This window comes from Apium graveolens, chromosome 7 (assembly GCF_009905375.1).
Source record: "Apium graveolens cultivar Ventura chromosome 7, ASM990537v1, whole genome shotgun sequence".
NCBI lineage: Eukaryota > Viridiplantae > Streptophyta > Magnoliopsida > Apiales > Apiaceae > Apium > Apium graveolens.
Genome location: NC_133653.1, coordinates 56180374 through 56189049, shown reverse-complemented (window position 1 = coordinate 56189049; position 8676 = coordinate 56180374). Strand labels below are relative to the sequence as shown.

Below are 8676 nucleotides of genomic sequence, written 5' to 3'. Positions count from 1 at the left end.
TGTCTGGTAGTATGGTACTCGTGCAACGAAAGTTGGTGTTTATCAGTTTTGTGTTATCTGATTAGTATCATCACCATTGCATGTTAAGGTTGAGAACAATAAGGCTATTGAATGAAGTAATTAATAAAGTTAGAATCCCATGTTTGTCATATATATTAATTCATTCAATCTTATTCTCGTAGTTATAGTAGTTAGCGTACTTTTTAGTTATAAACAACCCTAATTTGTTATCGTCTTTGCATTGAATAATAACCATATCATCGGTATATAAGTGCATAAATTAATCAGTCAACCAAAGACAGTCTCTGTGGGAATGAACTAGAAAAGATTCTATACTACTTGCGAACTCGTATACTTACGTATATTATTAGCGCATATTTAGCGACTAACAAGTTTTTGGCGCCGCTGCCGGGGACTGCAGTGTTGATTATTTTTTAGTTTATGTGTTTGTCATCAGTGGTCGTTAAAGTTCATTGACTCGGACATTGTTCCTTATCTGTTTCCTTATCTTATTTCAGGTGATCTAGAGAGCGTGTATGCATACGCGTTCTCAGACTCGTAAAAGAAATCTGGATCAAGCCGAGGAAGAAGCGATAGTGGTTCGAAGAGAAGTCTTTGAAGAAGAAGAGAAGGTAGAAGATAAAGAAAAAGTTGAAGAACCAGTGGTAGTAGCGATGAGAGATCAAGAAAAAAATCCTAAGGCTTTGATGGACTATTCTCAGCCTAAGATCAATGACATTCAGTCAAGCATCATCAGACCAGCCTTCTCGGCTAACACTTTTGAGATCAAAGCAGGCACGATTTAGATGATATAGAACTCAGTTCAGTTTGGGGGTTCTCCTACTGAAGACCCCAACATGCACATCAGGGATTTCATCGAGATCTGCGATACTTTCAAGTTCAATGGTGTGACTGAAGATGCTATCAAGCCGCAACTCTTCCCATTCTCTCTTAGGGACAAAGCTAAGTGCTGGTTACATTCTCTACCACCAGGGGCTATCACTAAATGGGAAGATCTTGCACAAAAGTTTCTCACTAAATTCTTCCCTATGGCGAAGACTGCAACAATCAGGAATGCTCTTACTCAGTTTGCTCAGCAAACTGGAGAATCTCTGTGTGAGGCTTGGGATCGATATAAAGAGATACTAAGAAAGTGCCCACATCATGGCATGCCTGGTTGAATGATTATAAACTGTTTCTACAATGGATTGGGTGCTGCTTCTAGACCCATGCTTGATGCAGCATCAGGAGGAGCCTTGTGGGCTAAAAGCTACAATGAAGCTTATGAATTGATCGAAATGATGGCTGCTAATGAATACCAGAATCCTTCCCAGAGACTGACTCAGGGAAAAGTAGCAGGAATTCTGGAGTTGGATGCAGCAACTGCTATAGCTGCCCAACTTAAGGCTTTGACGATGAAGGTGGACTATTTGGCTAATTATGGAGTTAATCAAATCGTTAGTGTCTGTGAGCTTTGTGCTGGTGCCCATGAGACAGATCAGTGTGCTAATTTCTAGTGAATTAGCTCAGTTCGTGAGCAATTTTCAGCGATCGCAGCAACCTGTGCCAGCTACCTATCATCCGAACAACCGCAATCATCCAAATTTCAGCTGGAGCAATGCTCAGAATACGGTTTAACAGCCTTATCAGCAGTATCCAGCTAAGCAGTACAACCCCCCAGGTTTTCAGCAATAGCAATATGCACCAAGACAACAACTTCAGCTGCAACAAGCTAATGAGAAATCTGAATTAGAGGAGTTGAAGCTTATGTGCAAGAGTCAAGCTGTTTCTATCAAGACCTCGGAAAATCAAATGCGGACAAATTGCCAATGCCTTGCTAAATCGTCAACTTGGTACATTGCCCAGTGACACTGAAGTGCCAGGAAGAAAGGAAGCTAAGGAGCAGGTAAAGTCAATCACTTTAAGGTTTGGAAAGGTTGCGAATCCCGAACAAACTCAAGTGTTGACCGAAGAAGCTGGGGCTGAGAAAGAAGTAGAGCAGAAGAATGTAGAAGTGGAACCACGGAAGACTACTGTTGAGCACACTCCTCCTGAGGGTAATACAGGGGAGAAACAGATTTAACCTCCATCGCCTTTTCCTAAGCGGCTGCAGAAGAAAAAGTTGGACAAGCAATTTGAGAAGTTTCTGGAGGTGTTCAAGAAACTTCATATCAACGTACCTTTCACTGAGGCTCTTGAGCAGATGCCTAGTTATGCAAAGTTTATGAAAGGTATTCTCTCTCGGAAAGTGAAGCTAGATGATTTAATGTAATAACCCCCAAAATTTTCAACTTTTTGTAACCCTTATGAATAGTGTTTTAGCTGAATGAGAAAACTTTTCATGCCACACTATGTAGGGGTTCTGTTATGGATATTCTGAGATTTTATTAGTACTCTATATGGTATATAAGTGTATGTAAAGATCGTCAGAATCCAATTCCGAACACTTTGACTTTTTCCGGAAATCCACTAGATACGGAAAAAATTGAGTATAAGGTAACAGGATAAAAAGGATTTAAATTAAAGGATTATAAGAGAGGATCATAAAAGGAATATAATATATTGAGAAAGGTTAAGGGAACCTAAGTAATAAGATCCCGGGTATGATCCCTCAAACGATAAACAAAAACGAAAGTTAAGCGAACCGTATAACAGATCAGCGGTCATTAGCCAAACAATTAGGAAGTTAATCAAAGGGATTAGAGAGGATGATGTCACCCAACCAATGAGAAGAGGACAAGGAGGGAAAGATGACATCATAGCATGACATAAGCATGACATGGGAAGGAAGGAAATGTGGTCGAATATTAACCACACAAAATCAAGGGTAAATGGGTAATTGACCTAAAATAAAACAAATCTAATTTCATCCACCAAGCCAAACAAATCATTTCTCATCAAAACAAAATTTTATTCTTCATCACCAAGGCTTGCTCTCGGCTTTTGCCATTTTCAAGAGAAAGGAATTTCAAAACTCAAGATCAAGGCTTCCTAAATTGGTAAGATAATTCCCTAGTCATCCTTATGCATAGTTATGGCTATCTTATGAGTTTAAGCCTTCAATTCTTTCTCAATATTCTTCAAGAAATCAATGAAGAAGACAATGAATAGTGATTTCAAAGTTTTTAACTTGATTTTTTCTTGTTTTCCTTTAAGATCCAAGCATCCCTAAGACTTCTCAAGGCTTCTTAAGGCTTCCTAGCTACTCCCACCACTTCAAGGAAGGTATATCATCTCCAAACCCTAGATTCCTTTGTATAATAAGATGATTTTAATTGTTATGGTGATATAGTAGCTTAATTCTTGTGGTTTAGAGTTTGGGTTGGAGTGGTAGTGAAATGGAATGGTGAATCTTGTTGTTTTGGTTAAAAGAACTTAAGTATAGTTAAATTCAAGCTTAAGCATAAGTATAAATGTTAATATTGAACTTATTGGGGATGTTATGATGTAATAAGGATGGACTTTGGTTGTATGAATGGATTGGGGTTGAATTGTGATGGTTTTGGAATGGTTTAAATTTGGGAAATCGCGTAAACATAGCCGTCGTAATGTCCGATTTACTTTAGACTGCTTTTGTTCATAACATTTGGACCCGAGAACTCCTTGCTAGATTATGACCATTGCCATGTTTAGATAGTTCATGTTACGATCTTCGTTTTGATATGTAGTTCGTTTGATTCCGATGCACGGTTTAGGAGAAACGACCGTTTTAAGTAACGGCATTTCGCGAACGAAACATTTCCCCTCGCCTTACTTTGAAACATTGGTTAAAGACCAAAAAGGGTTAATTAATGTATGAAACAATTATGGCAAGAGTGTTAGGCAGTTGGTAAGACACTCGCGAAGGAATCGCCTTAAAACTCGTAATGGTTAAATTATTAAAAATGGTGGAGCCGAGGGTACTCGAGTGACTTAAGAGAATCAGTCAGCGCAAAACAAGCGTTAGAGTCTAAGTTAGTTAAAGTGTAGATTTACAAGTGACTTTGGTTTAATTCTAACTTACTTTTTGTTTATAGGTTACCAGACTCGTCCCGAGCCTTTTATCACCCCAGTCGCTCAGGCAAGTTTTCTACCCGTTATACTGTTGTTGTGATGTATATGTGTATATGCATGATCTTGCGATAAATGCATATTTGTTATTAGCAAGTTCTTGCGATATATTGTAGCATGTGATATGGTATATATGCATGCCTGTTTCATATTCTTGGATTATATATCTGTTGGTTAAAATGCTTACAGTTGCATAATACCTATGCTAGAGATAAGCGGTATTGAGTTTACCCTTAGTATAGGGGATCAAAAGGTGAACATATTTCTAAACCGGGAGTCGATGTTCCCGAGTATAATATATATATTTTTATATATATATGGTTATAGTTTTCAAAACTATTAATCGAATAAGGTTTATTCGATAACTTTAACTTTATTTTATTATTGAATATTATTTCGAAATTCATCCGAGGACTTATGACTCCTTTATTTTATTATTGAATATTATTTCGAATATTCATTCGAGGGCTTATGACTCAGTTATATTATTAATGATTATTAATTGAATATTCATTTGAGGATGTATGACTCCGTTATTTTATTTAATGAATATTATTTATAATATTCATTCGAGGTATTATGACTCCGCTTGTTATTTAATAATATTCTTTATTTTATTAAAGAATAATGTTTCGATAATCAAACTTATTTTCGATTATTCAAATAAAGATAGTACTTTCGTATAAGTATATCTTTGGTTATTTAATACTCATTTCAAGTATAAGTCTTACAACTTCTACTTCAATTATTTGTATAAAGATTATTCTTTATGGGAATATTATTTAAATAATAATATTCAGACATTTTCTAAATATATTGGGACTGATTTACTTCATTAAATTAGCATTACTCCAAACACTCTTTAAAGTGTTTTCGAGTCTTCAAAATGATTTTTAAAAGTTAGAGCGGATCCCAAAACTCATTTTTATATTTAAGATCTTCCTTTTAAAAAGGGGATTTAAATACTCGCTCAAAACCTGAGGGATCCGGCTCTATGGTGTATTTTATATTCGCAACAAGATTGCAGTTTTGGTAAATGAATTGATTACTTACCCAACGTTCGGGAAGTAAGTCCATCTATCGAGTCGGCATAAGCAACATGGGCTCAGTGGGCGTCCATGATAGTGTAAGTGGCTCAGTGGGAGTCCATCAAATGCATAAGTGGCTGAGTGGCAGTCCAGCATAAGGTCCTATTGCGACCAGGGTGATGACCAGTGGGGAATTCGTCCATCTACTAGTAGAAAAGGTTACTTATTGGTATCTTTGCCTGATCAGCAAGATATCGGGTTTATGCCACAATTCTTTTTCCCTTCCAAAAATTCATTGGATGTTACAAACTCTGTTCATACTTTACATGACAGAGGTTTTCAGGGACTGTATAAGGAAGATGTATATGTGGATATATATATCGGAACTTAATGAAGTATATCATAACTTCATTTCCTTCAATACTACTTCAAAGATTTAATCTATTCAAATCTGTCTTGTAGTCTCATCTATGTGATGAACTGTTGAAAGCTCGTTATACTTTGAACAGTGGTAGTTCAAGTAACTTTATAATTGATATAAGTATAGTGAAGTATTTGGTAACTTCATCCCTTGTTTTTACTTATATCTAGTAAGTAATTATCTTACACATGATAAAAGATTCTAGTAAGTATCCATTTAGATACTTGTATTATTGTTATCACTATATATTATCTTGCGAGCTGTAAGGCTCACTCTTGCTTTATTTCTTCATCACACAACAACAGTTAGGAAAGATGGCCAGACTCCAGCAGACCCAGCGCAAGCGCGTGGGAAGCGTCCCGCGTCTTCCCGTTGATGTTGTAGCTGCTATAGCTGCAGAGGTAGATCTATTGGTAGATCAGGCATTCTACTTTTGAGAATCAAATTATGTATAATTATAACTTGTGGCAGATAATGGCAATTAACTGTAAATTTATCAAGTAATCATTTTGGGTTGTAATAACTTTTAATTGTGAATTCAAGGACTTGTACTTATTTCAATTTCATCTCTGAGACTATAATGGGTTGTGGTGTGTGTTAGTGTGGGGTCACAACAGAAGGTTATTTATTATTAATTAAGTGAAGTGATATTGTGGAAAGAAAGACCGTAATGACCCGGATCCCTGACCCCGGATCTGGGGGTGTTACAGAAATGGTATCAGAGCTAAGCGTTATAAACCTCAGAGATGATGCGACGATATAATAACAAACTCACAAAGATAATAAGAACTCTTTCCAAGTTCATGGTTGGACTACTTAGAGTAGTGCTGACAGTTAAAACCCTTACGGGAACCCTTATAAGTATCATGATAGTAACTTAGCTCGTTTAATGTGTAGGCGCCTGAGATAGAGGACCCTGAGATGTTCGAGCGTGAACATGATGAGGCACTGCTAGATGTTGAGGATCAGGAGGAGCCTGAGATGGAGGAGGATGAGGAGGACCCCTCAGAGGAGTCAGAGACGGAGGTCATTGCTATTTCAGATGAGGAGGACCCCTCAGAGGAGTCAGAGATAGAGGTCATTGCTATTCCAGATGAGGAGGACCCGGATGAGGTCCCAGTAGCTGAGGAGCGTGTCGGACCTATGGTAGTGTATGCTGGTAACCCTTTACCCACACTTCCGGTGGTCAGAGCTCCTACCCCTCCACCACTATCTTGGATCCCTTATGATGACAGCTCAGAGACCCATACTTCCGAGCCTAGGCAGACTGAGGAGGCACCCCCAGCGGCTCCGGATTCACCACCTCTTGACCCTGCCCACAGGCAGTCTTTATTAGCCCACGGCTATGTTTAGGATGTACTGAGGACCCCAGTGGCTGTTGCCGAGGCCCGACTGGATGAGGCCAGGAGGGAGTTGGATGCGGAGAGGGCGGGCAGGCGTACCCGAGCTTATGAGACTAGGGCATCTATACCCCGATCCTTGAGGAGGGAGCTTACGGGGATAGAGCTCACGTCCCGAGCGAGGCTCAGATCACTCCAGGGGGACAGGCATGATAGGATCTCCAGGCGGCAGGCCGACTATATCTTCCGTCGTGCGATGGAAAGGGTATGTGAGCTGACCCGCTCCGGTGTGTGATTCAGGATTGACGATGGAATAGTCTAGTTGTCTAGTTAGCCGAGGCCTTAGTAAGAGCCAATTTTCCGGGATAGTTGACTTGTATATAGCATCCCTTTTTCTGACTAGACAGATAGACTCTTGTATATCACTTTTGGGACAGATGGCTGTAGCACTATTGTACTTTTGACCAGATCAAACTATGTATTTCTCACATTATGTATATATTTGTTTCCTTTCGGTTCAGTTCCTTAGTGATGAGATCACTGTTTTTATCATTATTATTACTGCACTTCGTATTAGAACTGTCATAAAATAATAAAATTGCGAGATACATTCTCCCCATTATAGAATTGTGCAAGACACAATGTTGAGTATGATTGTGACCTAACGTTGAATTTCCCAATAATATTTTTTTTATCAGAATCATGCCGCCAAGAAAGATTGAAACTAGGGCGAACCCTGGATCTGAGGACCAGGGAAGCCATAATCAGGACAATAGAAACCAGGAACACAGTGAAGAGGAAGATGAGGATTATGTGGAACAGGATGACTCCCTGTATGAAGAGGAAGAGGAAACCTATGATGTTGAGGGATTTGAGATAGAGGCTGAAGAAGGAGAAACTGAGGTTGAGCAACCAGTACCAAACCCAGGCATGGATCCCATGGGCCAGTTCATGCAACTCCTAAGGCAGAACTTGGAACGTCAACCCAACCCACCCCCTCAAGGAAATAACAATGTTGTGGCAAACTCTTTCAGGGCATTTAAGTCCCTTAAGCCCCCTGAGTTCCACAGATCAGCCGACCCGGTTGAGGCAAGGGCATGGTTAAAGGAAATGGAGAAATCCTTTAAGATTCTGAGTATCGATGAGGCACAGAAGACTGTATTTGCTACCTACCTTCTAAAAGGAGAGGCTAACTACTGGTGGGAGGCCAAGAAAAACATGGAGACAGATGCTATTATAACCTGGGAGAGATTCAGTCAGTTGTTTCTGGGAAAGTATTTCCCGAGGTTTATGGAAAACCAGATGGAGCTCAAGTTCTTGGAGCTAAAGCAGAATAACTTATCAGTAGCAGAGTATGAAGCGAAATTTACTGAGTTATCAAGGTTTGTGCCGGAGTTTGTGAGCACCGAGGAAAAGAAAGCTAGGAGGTTTCAGCAGGGACTGAAACCGTATATTCAGAATAGGGTGGCAATCCTTGAGCTTACGGATTATGCCACTCTGGTGCAAAAGGCAACGATTGTAGAAGCCGGAAGTGAACAGATGCAGAAGGAAAGAGAGAAGAAGGGAATAAAGAGGAAAAGTATGAGCATGGGTGGAGGTTCCGCAGGAAGAAGCTTCCCAACTAGATTTAATCGAGGGGTAGTGTCCCTACCGGGAAAGAACACTGGGTTTAAGCGGCCAATGAGCGTGAGTGTGAGCTAGAGCGGCCAGAAGTCAAGAATGTCCTATTCCAACCAGTCTCGACCCCCATTTCCAGCCTGTAACACATGTGGAAGGATGCACACTGGGGAGTGTAAAGGAAAGCCAGTAACCTGCTTTAAGTGCGGTCGGGAAGGTC

The 8676-nt window shown here is 39.7% G+C and overlaps 1 non-coding gene across 1 annotated transcript; it reads right to left on the bottom strand.

The window, feature by feature from the left end:
* Positions 1 to 1064: 1064 nt before the first annotated feature.
* On the bottom strand, positions 1065 to 1171 carry LOC141676133 (small nucleolar RNA R71). Its single transcript, XR_012556739.1, has one exon. It is a non-coding gene; the product is annotated as a small nucleolar RNA R71 (small nucleolar RNA).
* Between the last annotated feature and the right edge of the window lie 7505 nt (positions 1172 to 8676).